Genomic DNA, 13,017 nt, shown 5'->3' with positions numbered 1-13,017 from the left:
ACACAGGCCAGACTGTCAGGGCTCTGGGCTCACCTTTCTCTGCCCGAACCATACGCCCCTTTCCCTCAGCTGGTGTCATTTGGTGACTTGTGTTCAGTTTGGCCATTCCAGACCAGCTGACTGCCCAGTCCAGAGTAGCGGCCTGATATCTGAACTCCTCACTCCCCCCTTGGGTTTCCCCCTTTTCCCAGAACACCTCTTGGGTTTGACATGCTGAGTTTTGGTTGATGTCTTTATTGTTGGTTTGCCACCATTGGAGCAGCGCCCTGGGAGGTTAGGAAGTGAGCCTGTCCCTGCTTGTGCTCTCCGCCATCCATCCCCTAGCCTCGAGAACCGCCTGCTGATGCGTGCGCAGAAATAAAGGGACCCGTCAGTCAGAGCCGAGGGGCAGGCTGTGTCCGCGCCTTGCTCCTGGGGCCGGGTGTCCGGTGAGCCTGGACCCAGCTCCTCACACTGCTGAGCTTTGCATTTCAGGGATGACCCCTGTGGGCTGGGCCAGGTTGCTGGACTCCCCGTCACTTTTAGCCAGAAGAACCCAGGTGTGTTGATACACAGATAATCTGAACGCATTCATTGCTTTCATATTGGGACAGTAGGTTAGCAGGTGGGAGACGGCCTGAAACAGCAGCCCCCCCGATGTATCATGTGCGTGCCTCCCTTCTGCCCGCCTCGGGCAGCCCTGGAGCCAGAGTTCTCAGCCCTGCCAGGAGGGGCATCAGGGATCCAGTTTTTTGTTCCTAGGGTTCTTGAGTATTTGTCAGTGTCATAATCGTATGATTCACGTAATAAGAGAATAATGGAAAATGAGCACTTGACAAGTTGCTGAGACTGCATGAACCTTTTTAAGTGGGTCTGCTGTGACTCCTAGGTCCCATCCTGTTTCCTGAGCAGCAGTGCAGCTCTGCCTGCGATGCAAGGAGACTCGACCACACCGGAGCAGCACCCTCTCCAGAAACCCAGCCTCCGCTCTGCACGGGGGCCAGGTCCTGGGGCTGTGCCATCTCCTCTGTCTGTTCCTATGATATGGCCACATCGTGGAGCTTCTCTGGGCATTTGTGTCCTCAGCTTTATAGTGAGAGGGTCAAGTGTGCTGTTCCTAAGTCCTGGCCAGTTCTAACATTCTGTTTCTTTTGAGGTTCACTGCTCGCCATCACTTAGACTTTTCCATTCTGGAAGTTTGGGGCTGTCAGAAGTATTATACAAAGGGTGTCATCCCTCACCCCACCGCATAAGCAGCCTTGATATTGCCTCTTATTTACCTCTGGTCTTTTCTCTGCACAGTATTAAGACATAGCTAGCATTAACACACATGCTTCAGAACCACACAGATTTGGCCAAGAGCATCTGTCTTGCCACTGCCAGGCACCTCCTCTCTGAGCTTCCACATGCTCAGCTGTGAATGGACATAGTGACAGGATCTCCTCTAGATTTGTTATTTTGAAGGGTGAATAAAGCAGCCTGGATTTCTAAATTGTTGTTCAGTCGCTAAGTTGTGTCCAACTCTGTGATCCCATGGACTGCAGTACACCAGGCTTCCCTGCCCTTCACTGTCTCCTGGAGTTTGCTCAAATTTATGTGCATTATGTCAGTTATGCTAAATAATACCATGTGTAAAAATGAATTCCAGGCTAATTAAGTATCTAAACATAAAAATAAATGTAAAGGAATTTGGGGATAATAGAAGAGAATGTTTTATAATATTGGGTTAGGAAGGGATGGACAAGACCTTGAATTTAAGGAAGAGCTTATTCCTTCATCCCCCTTGGAATCCATATGAGCCCTCCAGGATGAGCTGTCTTCTGGGCGCTTCTCCAGGCTGCAGTGTTAACCCTTGTGTTTTCTGCATCGTGATTTCTGTATGTTCTCTAAAATTTGTCACTATGCATGGATGATTTTATTTAGCATTACTTATCTGAATGCAGAGTTCCAAAGAATAGCAAGGAGAGATAAGAAAGCCTTCCTCAGTGATCAATGCAAAGAAATAGAGGAAAACAACAGAATGGGAAAGACTAAAGATCTCTTCAAGAAAATTAGAGATACCAAGGGAACATTTCATGCAAAGATGGGCTCAATAAAGAACAGAAATGGTATGGACCCAACAGAAGCAGAAGATATTAAGAAGAAGTGGCAAGAATACACAGAAGAACTGTACAAAAAAGATCTTCACTACCCAGATAATCACGATGGTGTGATCACTCACCTAGAGCCAGACATCCTGGAATGTGAAGTCAAATGGGCCTTAGAAAGCATCACTAAGAACAAAGCTAGTGGAGGTGATGGAATTCCAGTTGAGCTATTTCAAATCCTGAAAGATGATGCTGTGAAAGTGCTGCACTCAATATGCCAGCAAATTTGGAAAACTCAGCAGTGGCCACAGGCCTGGAAAAGGTCAGTTTTCATTCCAATCCCAAAGAAAGGCAAGCATGCTCAAACTACCACACAAGTGCAGTTATCTCACACGCTAGTAAAGTAATGCTCAAAATTCTCCAAGCCAGGCTTCAGCAATACATGACCATGAACTTCCAGATGTTCAAGCTGGTTTCAGAAAAGGCAGAGGAACCAGAGATCAAATTGCCAACATCCGCTGTATCATTGAAAAAGCAAGAAAGTTCCAGAAAAACATCTGTTTCTGCTTTATTGACTATGCCAAAGCCTTTGACTGTGTGGATCACAATAAACTGTGGAAAATTCTGAAAGAGATGGGAATACCAGAGCACCTGACCTGCCTCTTGAGAAACCTATATGCAGGTCAGGAAGCAACAGTTAGAACTGGACATGAAACAACAGACTGGTTCCAAATCGGAAAAGGAGTACGTCAAGGCTGTATATTGTCACCCTGTTTATTTAACTTCTATGCAGAGTACATCATGAGAAACGCTAGGCTGGAAGAAGCATAAGCTGGAATCAAGATTGCCGGGAGAAATATCAATAACCTCAGATATGCAGATGACACCACCCTTATGGCAGAAAGTGAAGAGGAACTAAAAAGCCTCTTGATGAAAGTGAAAGAGGAGAGTGAAAAAGTTGGCTTAAAGCTCAACATTCAGAAAACGAAGATCATGGCATCTGGTCCCATCACTTCATGGGAAATAGATGGGGAAACAGGGAAACAGTGTCAGACTTTATTTTGGGGGGCTCCAAAATCACTGCAGATGGTGATTGCAGCCATGAAATTAAAAGACGCTTACTCCTTGGAAGGAAAGTTATGACCAACCTAGACAGCATATTGAAAAGCAGAGACATTACTTTTCCAACAAAGGTCCATCTAGTCAAGGCTATGGTTTTTCCTGTGGTCATGTATGGATGTGAGGGTTGGACTATAAAGAAAGCTGAGCACCAAAGAATTGATGCTTTTGAACTGTGGTATTGGAGAAGACTCTTGAGAGTCCCTTGGACTGCGAGGAGATCCAACCAGTCCATTCTAAAGGAGGTCAGCCCTGGGATTTCTTTGGAAGGAATGATGCTGAAGCTGAAACTCCAGTACTTTGGCCACCTCATGCGAAGAGCTGACTCATTGGGAAAGACTCTGATGCTGGGAGGGATTGGGGGCAGGAGGAGAAGGGGACGACAGAGGATGAGATGGCTGGATGGCATCACTGACTCGATGGATGTGAGTCTGAGTGAACTCTGGGAGTTGGTGATGGACAGGGAGGCCTGGCGTGCTGTGATTCACGGGGTTGCAAAGAGTCTGACATGACTGAGCAACTGAAGTGAACTGAAATCATTTTTGGAGTGTTACAGCATGTGTCTCCTATGTCTAAAATCAGCGTCTGGACTGCTCAGGGTAGCACTTAGTGGCCCCTCAGTACGTGCAGGTGAGCATGTCCATCCTAGTTCTTGGAGTCTGGCCACCCAGTGCAGACAAGTAACATGTGTGCCATGCTCTCTGTGGGCGCAGGTCCCAGCACACACTGTCTCCACTGTGAAGCCGTGCACAGCGCTCTACCCATATAAGGCCACTTAGGGGGCAGTGGGCCCCCACCTGGCCCCGCAGCCAGTCCTGGCAGTGCTGAGCCTGGTACAGATGGTCACTTCAGGTCTCTGCCCACTTCTGCCCCCGTCTCACACCTGGGCCGTCTGAACTGGAGGCTCCCCGAGGCCAGGACTGCACATCCCAGCGGACAAGAGCTCTGCCTTTTGAGAGTGCCTTACCTGCACCAGCAGATGGGCGACTTAGAGATGAAACGGGGCTCTCAGAAGGCGTGACCGGCCTGTTCAAGGCCAGGCCCAGGTGAGGTGGTCACTTGGACCCCAGCCTCTGCCCCCAGAACCCTGCTGGCTTCCTGCATTATGGGTTGGCCATCGACAGCTGCTGATTTCCTCACCATCCCTGGGTTCAACCAACTGAGAATTTTGACTACAGGACGCATTACCCATAGATATGGAAGGCCAACTGTATGACACAATTTTATACAAGGGACTTGTGCGTCAGTGGATTTTGGTATCTACAGCAGCTCCTGGAAGCAGTCGCACAGATACCAAGGGATGACTGTATCTTAACCTCCAGCAAAGGAGCCAGGACGGCACTGTTCACACCGCACCCTCCCCAACCCAGCCCCCAACCCCTGAGCTGCCAGGAAGTGGGGGAGCCAACCCCCTAGACTCTGAGGGGAGGGGTCCCGCCACAACTTCTCTAGGTCCACCCTCCTCGCGTCCTTCAGCCATCGTTTGGCCACCCCGGGTCCCCTCCAGTGACACACACAGACCTGCTCCCAGGTGCCGCAGAGGGGGAAAGAGACATGGCAACAGGCTGCAAGTAGGAAAGGCTGAGGGTCAGCTACCCGGGAAAATAGAGCCTGTGGAGCTGAAACCCCAACAGTGCACATTTGGTGAAGAGGGATATTGGTGAGAAGATAAAATGTCGGATGAGAGCAACCTTTAGAAAACCATAATCAGGTGCAGGGGATAGTAAACACGGGGCAAATCCAGCTCCGCATTCACACCCACACCCACGCAGACATCAGTGACAGATCCCAGCACCCCTACTGGCCAAGCTTGAGAAAACTGCCCTGGGTTTTAAGGAACCAGGGCCAGATATGAGATACCAGTATGAAATACTGAAGCTTTCTGCATTTTGGCCAAAGGAGCAAAACAGGGTCCTTCCCTGAATCTCTTCTTTTTATTCCTCGGGAGCATGGCCACACATTGCCATCTGCCCTCCCCCACAGGCTCCAGGGAAGCACCTGGCTTGCAGAGGATGCTTCCAGATCTTCAGTCCTCACACCCCCTGCACTCAGCAGAAATAACCAGGTGGGGATTGCTACACTCCCGCCCCCTGTATCTGGATCTAACCTGTCCAGTGTTCCACATACAACAGGTACTGTGGACTCTCTGGTCATTTTCAAAGTGGATTTTTTGAGGGGTAGGGCTACGGTGGGGAAGTCTGTCTTCAAAATAAATCTTACACAAAACTCCATACTTGAAAGCAGGAAGAAGAGGTCAGAGTGCCCGTGAACGAACAATCACTTTCCACAGCATGCCGTAGGGGGCGCTGCCTATCTGACGCCTCCCCCGTCCTGGAGCTGGGAGTGGGGTGACATCCTCTGCTGGTACCTTGTGTCTTTCCTCCTGAGAAGAATGCCTCTAACTCATTGAGCTGTTTTAAGTGCTGTGGAAGTTGTAGAATGCCACCCAAAGTTCTTTAACAGCCCCATTGAGAGAAGAGATCTGTGCAGATCCCCTTGAATCTGGGCTCTGAGACAAGTGGGTGAACACTGTCGAACACCTTTCCTGAGGAGGCTACGAAACGGGCAGCTTCCACCCTATCTTCTTGGGACACTTGTTCTTAGAGGCCAGCCCAAGCTGCCCGTGGAGAGGGCTCACAGAGAGGAGCCAGCGCTGCCAGCCCACCAGCCTCGTGGGCGTGCCGTCTTGGCAGTGAGTCCCAGCCCCAGAAGAGCTGCCTCAGCTGATGCCTGCTGGAGCAGACATGGGCTGGTTCCACTGAGCTTTGCCCAGATTGCAGTCAGGAGTGAAGTGGGTGATTTTTGCTGCTTTCAGTTTTGAGGGTAATTTGTTCTTCATTAATGATCAGTTGCACAGTTTCATTTATATTATAATGATGTTAATATGTAACATATTTATAAATACCCATACATTACTGAAGGTATAATTTAGAAATACAAGTTAAATAGATAATGCTAATGCATAATTTCACCTGATCCTCATAGGCACTTTTGAGGGACATTGCTATTCACAGACTGGTAATTTGCCCACAGTTACCCAGCTTTGGTAGTGAAGCCAGGAGTCAGGATGTAGCTGATCATAGGCTGAACTAGGATTATCTATGTATCTTCTATCCCATCCCTGTGGGTCACCGTCGCCTGACCACCTGTGGTAGAAAGAGGCAGACAAAACCGGGTCGTTTTCTAGAAGAAGGATTGGTGGTGGGGGGGATTCCCCCAGGGTGCGCATGCTAGTGGCAGACACGCCCCTGGGGCTGGGGCTGCTCAGTTTGGGAGCCTGCAGGGGAGTCTCCTGGCAGCAGGCGGTGGGTTTTGTCCACTCACCGTATCAAGTCTATCCCGTCCATTCTGATCTGTCCCGTTGGAAGCCCACCATCTGCTGGTCACCGGGCCAGCCTCTCCTCTTGCTAGAAACAGACCCGTGTGTTATTGCCTGGATAGGTGAGGAAACTCAGGCACAGAGTTTCACTGGCTTGTTCCCTGGTGTGAGGCAGAGCCCCTTGTCCCCCACGCCACCATACCCTCCCCTCTGTGTTCCCATCGCCTCCTCAATCCTTGTCATCATCCAAGGTTTTCACTGAAGACTGCCTGGGCAATCTTTCAAACATGCAGAGACTTCTAAATAGTGGAACCCACACTCCCGTTCCTCTAGTGGGGCAGGATTTCTTCCTGTGAATGGAATTCTTTATTTTCAACGTCCATAAATCCACAAAGGTTATGATGGGAACTGACATGTGACCATGTAATGTGGACATTTTGGACTCCGGATGGTTTGGAAGCAGTAAACTCAGACCCTGAAGTGCTGAGTTGTGAGCAAACTAAAACATCCCTCCCTGGCTCTGAGGGTGGATTCTCTCACTTAACCCTTAGAAGAATCCCACGGAGCAGCCCTTGTCATCCCCACTCCAGAGGTTGTCCCCACTGCAGAAGGTGCAACTCCCAGGTTATCCGACTTGATGAGGTCACACAGCAGAGCTGGCCTTCAGCCCCAGGACCTCTCCCCACCATCAAGGGAGAAGCCTGTCCTCTAGGGAGACACGGATCCATCACCTCTCGACCACCAGCAGGCCTCCTGGGGAACTGGGAGACACGGTGGCCCATGGGGACAGCAGAGACGGTTGATTTGGTGTTGGAGGTATGTGGTGTGGGAGCCGTACACACCGGGGTTTGCAGTGAATCCCGCTTCCACAGGCCCTTGCTGTGCCCTCAGGCAGAGTGCTTGCCCTCTTTTGGTTCACCTGTGAGCCCTTCATCGATTCTCTGATTCACTGAATGCTTTGAGAGAAGTACTCCTACCATGACCCCATCTTACAGACAGGGAAGCTGAGGTGTAGAGGAGGCTCAGCCATCACAACCACCCAAGCTCACAGCTGGGCGTCGCGGAGTCAGGACTCAGACTCAGGCCCTCTGACTCCCAGGGTCTCCACCCCTGGGCTTGTCATCCTTCTCCAGGGACAGCAGGGTCTCTGTGTGCAGGGAGATGTCTCCTGGGGCTGACATGCTGTCTCCAGGGATGGGTTTGAATCAGTGTTTGCTTTCTTAACATTCACTTTTCTACAGTTTGTTTATTTTAAATAAGCCCTCTCATTTGTGTAATTAGGAAAAGAGTAAATTAATTTAGTTTGACCCTCTTCCAAAAAATGCCAGCTGCCCCTCAACAAAAGTCCAAGGTCCTAACACCTCAAAATCGGGTTCACGTGCACAGCTTCTGTCCACGTTCATGTGAGATCGGGTTTCATGGAGGGCCCCTGCGGTTGTCCCGGTGTAAAGTGCGAAGTGGACAGCAGGTGGCGCTGCCGCCCCAGAAGCAGCCAGCGGCGGAATTCCCGGACCCTCAGACGCGAGGCCTCTCCCGAGGAGGGTCCCTGCTCACCCGCACACCCCTAGCTCTCCCCCAGGGAAGGATTCGCTGGGCCTCGCACCATTTGGGCAGAGATGCCCCCCCCCCCCTCCCTGCTCACCTGAGTTGCGACCGTTAGAAGGTGTTACTGCAGGATCCAGAAACGCAGGCCTGCTGAACTCTGGGGCTTGGTTTGAAACAGAAACGTACCCTCTTCCAGGGGACATCCAAGGGCCTGGCGTGCCCTGTGGTGGTAAGTCCTAGACACAGTAGGACTCTCAGGGTCCGGGCCTGCTCCCTGGACCTCCCTGGTCCAGCCTGGGGAGGCATATCACCACTGTCACTCCTCAGCCACTGTCCACCTGCACGGCTTCTGGGCTGCTGTCCCACTGACACGAGGCACTGCGGGAAATCAGCCGCAGGGCGCGGCCGCCACCTGCCCCCAGCACCTCCGTCCTCTCAGCAGGCTCGCCCTGTGCACGTCCTCAAGACAGCCGGCTCTGTGCGTCAGAGGGGACCTTGGTGACCATGCCAACATGCACGTGCGCTCAGTCGATCAGTCGTGTCCTACTCTCTGCAACCCCATGGACTGTACCCCACCAGGCTCCTCTGTCCGAGATTCTCCAGGGGATCTTCCCTACCCACGGATCAGACCCGAGTCTCGAGTCCTCTGCATTGGCAGGTGGATTCTTTACCTCTGTGCCCACTTGGGAAGCCCAACCATCCAACGTCAGGGTCATAAACAGCGCCAGCTTTCTGCCTCTACTCAGGGCTTGGGTGCCTTGGCCTTGGTGCACATCGCCTCTTCGGGGTGTTGGCATGACCGACCCCAAGTATCCTGGGGCTGGAAACTGTGCTGGTCTGTGGGTCCGTGACCGCAGCGGCGTGTCAGCCGCTGAATCCTGTCTGACCCAGTGGCAAAGGGTAGTGGGTGCTCGGCATTCTGAACGAGTGAATTTGTGCCAGCTCGTCCTCTGCCCGTGTTTCTTGACAAAACAGTATTCCACATTTGCAGACTCAAATATCCCTCTCCCCCGCCCACCCCCAAGGCCCAGAAATCAATGCAGCCGTGGTTTGTCATGGTCCCACAGTAAGTCAGTGTTCCATCATACCTTGCCAGCGGGAGATGCTAAACAAGCCCCTCCCTCCTTAAAACAGCTCAGAACTCTGAGCCATCGATGCCCAAAAGATGCCAGAAGCAGAGCAAGAGGCTATAGCCACACATCCTGCTCCAACTGGCCTCACTTGCCTTGAGCTTCAACTTTTGTTTGAGTTTTTCTCCACTGGATTAGCGGGAGTTGAGAAAGTGAAGGGATCTCTCAAGGGGGGCTATGGTGGGAACCCATGAAAACCAGGTTCATTGTCCCAGAGAAGAGGTAAATGTCAGGGGTGTGAGCTGGGGCTGCTCAGGGAGCTTCCCCACCCCATCCAAAGGCCAGTAAGGGTATCAGAGAGACCCAGTCCCCTGTGCAGACCCTGCCCGTCATCATTCCCTCAGTACAGGTAGGAAGCTGGATCATGGACCAGACTTCGACTTCTCCCTTTTTTCACTAGGCCTCGTGGCTGGAGGAAAATGGGTGTCCAGGAGCTATGTGGTATTAATACAGTGGTTGGGAACATAGGCTTTGCATTCAGTTCTACCTCTTACCAGGACTGTCTGGATGAAGTCCCCTACCCTCCTCGAGCTGGTTTCTTCATCTGGAAGCGGGAGCAGTGAGTTATAGGATCTGCATAGTAGGGCTGCTGAGGAGGTAAACGGAGGTGCCATGTAAAAAGGATGGCCACACCCAGCCCAGGCACCTTCTGAATGTGAGCGAGCCCTGTGCTTGTGTCTCCAGGCACCCTGCATCAGCTGCTTCTCCATTAACATCACAAGCCGGCTGGGCCGCTGGACGGGAGGGGGCAGCAGAGGCCACAGTGAGGCCTCTTCTCCTAGGTTTTCTCAGGAGCCCAGAGAACTTTGGAGGAGAGACTCTAAACCTGGCGCCCATCAGGACCCCCTGGAAGTCTGTGGGCCTGAGGATTCCTGGGTCCCTCCTCCAGAGATTCTAACGCAGTGACTCTCAGCACACACACACATACCCTCCACCCGCAGTTGGAGCAGACAGACAGCCCTGGTGTTTCTGATGGGGACAGTCCCTGAGTCACTCTCTCAGAAGGGAAGCCCTTGAGCTCAGGGGTCTCCTGACCAGAGGTTAGGAGGTCCTGGGGTGGGTCCTTATCGGAACCTCTGATTCAACCCCATGTCAGAATTCCATCTCTTGAGCCAAATGGGATGATGTCTTCCTCCTCCCTGGGAAGAGAGGGAACAAACGTCCAGGTGCATCGTATTGGAAGATGGGGAATCCAGCGGTCCCCAAGCTGGATACTCAAGTCCCTGAGAGGGCGGCCCTGTAAAATACGAGTTCTTGCATCTTGCTTGGCACTCATCCCCACAATGAAGGGGAGAAGGATAAGAAATGCCTGGATCTCATAGCCATTCCCGTATGGGCACCCCGGAGCTAGGCTGTCTTGCTCCCGATAGGCATCACCTCGCTGACCACCATGCCCATAGGTCTACATGACGTTACTATTAGACAGGAGGAAAACTGAGGCTCAGAGGTGACGTGGCTTGGCCGGGTCAAGCCTTGCGGGGTTGGAGCTCCAGCTCCCTCTGCACTACCTCCAGGAGTGCTGCCGGTGGGGAGCCAGGCTTTCAGTACCTCACCCTCCCCACCCCTACCCCTTCGGTTTCCCCCCAAGAGCCAAGAAAACAGCAGGACCCGGCGGGCATTTTCCCTTCCTTCTGAAGCGCACACCCTGAGTGCAGACTGGTCCCTGGGCCTGCCTCCGCCAGGGGCTGGGGAGCCAGGACGCAGCGCCAAGGCACTGCTGCAGCTGCTGCCTGGGGCCGCCATGGCCTGCAGCCGAGGCGCGGCTGTGTCCAGGGCGTCGGCCCCTCGCGGAGAGCTGCAGGGAGCTGCAGCCGAGGCGGGATGTGTCATCCTCTTATAGAAACCCTATCGAGTTCTGTCCTGGCCGCTTCCCCACCCCCAGGCCTGTTGCTTTGCGGGGTATTCATACCTTTAGGGTATCTCGTCTGCATTGTTCCAGGACAAATCCTAAAGGTACGCACAGGACTTTTGAATTAATTCTCTCGAGGATGTTCCTAAGCTAGAAGTATACTCGACATACCCAGGGCAGGGCTTGTAACCACCTTAGAAGTGCGTTTGCATTTTAGGCTGGTAACTTGCAGGAACTGTGCAGACACCTGGCAGTGGGAGTTTCGTCCCGCAGTCGGTGTGAGCCGGACCAAAATGGGCCTTGGGTAGGCCTCGGCGAGAGCAAATGCAGTCCTGTGGAGCAGGCCTTGTGAAATCTTGGTTGTGGATGTGGAAGCAGTTACGCCTGTAGAATCTGGCCCTTCCGGGTTTGCCCGAAGCCAGACTCCCCTCTCTGAGGGAAAGGCTGGACTCCTCTCAGCCCCAGGCCCCGGGTCAGGTCCATCCCTGATTCCTGGGCTCCCCAGGGCCGGTTTTCCTGCCCCAGTCCTTCTGGGTGCCTCCCATCCAGCCTGGCGGGGATGTGAGCGCGCTGGGAGATCCCGCTGAAATGAAGGTGCTGCAGTGGAGATGAACAGGAAAACCGGGGTTCACTGCCACCCCAGACTCTGGTCCAGTGGCGCCGAAGCCCTGTATACCAGGGCGCATAGTGGCCTCTGGCCTGCCAAGGAGCCAAGAGAGTGGGCGCGGGGTCTGGAGACGCCTCAGCAGAAGACCGGGGAACACGCTGACTGGGCTGGCATTGGGTTTCTCCTAATCAGCCCCACTTCCCCGGAGCCTCCGTCCTAATTGGGGCGCAGGCTCCAACAGAGGAAGGAGGGGGCCCCTCCCGCCTGCCTGCCGAGGTTGTCTGGATCCCCAGCACAGCGGCTCCCGCACCTTAGGCCTGAGGGCTTTTCTCTGGCCATGTTCTCCAGGGCATCAGTGGGGGCAGGGGATAAGGAGAGGTGGCCTCCGCCCCAAAGACAGGGCCTCCTCTGCCCTCGGTGAAGCTGCTCCCCACGCGCTGCCCGCCGCTCCGGCCGCCTGAGACTCGAGGGACAAAGTCGCCGGCTTCTTCCTGTCCCCTTTATCTCCGTTTTATAGACAGCTGTTAGTTTGGGCATTAATTGCCTGGGCGAGTTTATTGATAATTTTGATGTAACAGAGCACTGGATAAATTGCCCTCACGTCCAAAATGTCAAATTTGAGAAGAACCAGGTTCAGAGGCTCATGACCCCACGACGCGGAGAAACTGTGGTGGGTCTTGAACGGTTGCACCGGCAATGTGACTTTATTGTGTTTGTTTTCCTAGGTAGCTAGGAATTGGAATAGAAAGCGGGTCAGTAGGGGAGACAGACTTTTTAAAATGGATTTCCCCCCTAAAGATTTAGGGGGGAAACGTGCCTATCACCTTGCTCTCCCACCAACAGCCTTTTTCTTGCTCAAAGTTTATTTGCTTCACCATTGGGGAAAACCAAGTGTAGGGCACCAAAAAAAAAAAATCCTATCAAAAAATAAAACCTTAGAAGATGCTCCATGATCAATAACAGTTGGAAACAGTAAAGTTTGAAACTCAAAATACAATTCTCATTGGTCCTGGAGTGACCAAAAAGAAAGTGTAAAATATTATATACATATATATATATGCACACACACAATATATATATGTATGATTTTCCCTGGGGGAGGAAAAACTAGTTTTTTTTTAAGTTTGATTATTTTTTTTTAAAACAAGAAATGACATTTAGAGGGGCAAAGGGCTCTTCTTAAAAAACAGAAGCCAAGAAAAATAGTTACTCTTGTCCAGATTTCACTTCAATGTGAAATGAAGAGTGAAAAGAGAAGGATTAGCCAACAAATAAAAAGGGGAAAAAAAGATTAAGAATCATCCATACTTTAAATACAAAAAAGAAAAAAAATAAGACTGGCGATCCCAGGCCGGTATTTTGAAGATATTCTGCAATCCCAA

Source organism: Bubalus bubalis, chromosome 18 (genome assembly GCF_019923935.1).
Source record: "Bubalus bubalis isolate 160015118507 breed Murrah chromosome 18, NDDB_SH_1, whole genome shotgun sequence".
In the NCBI taxonomy this organism is placed as follows: Eukaryota; Metazoa; Chordata; class Mammalia; order Artiodactyla; family Bovidae; genus Bubalus; species Bubalus bubalis.
Note: the sequence above shows the minus strand (reverse complement) of the source record.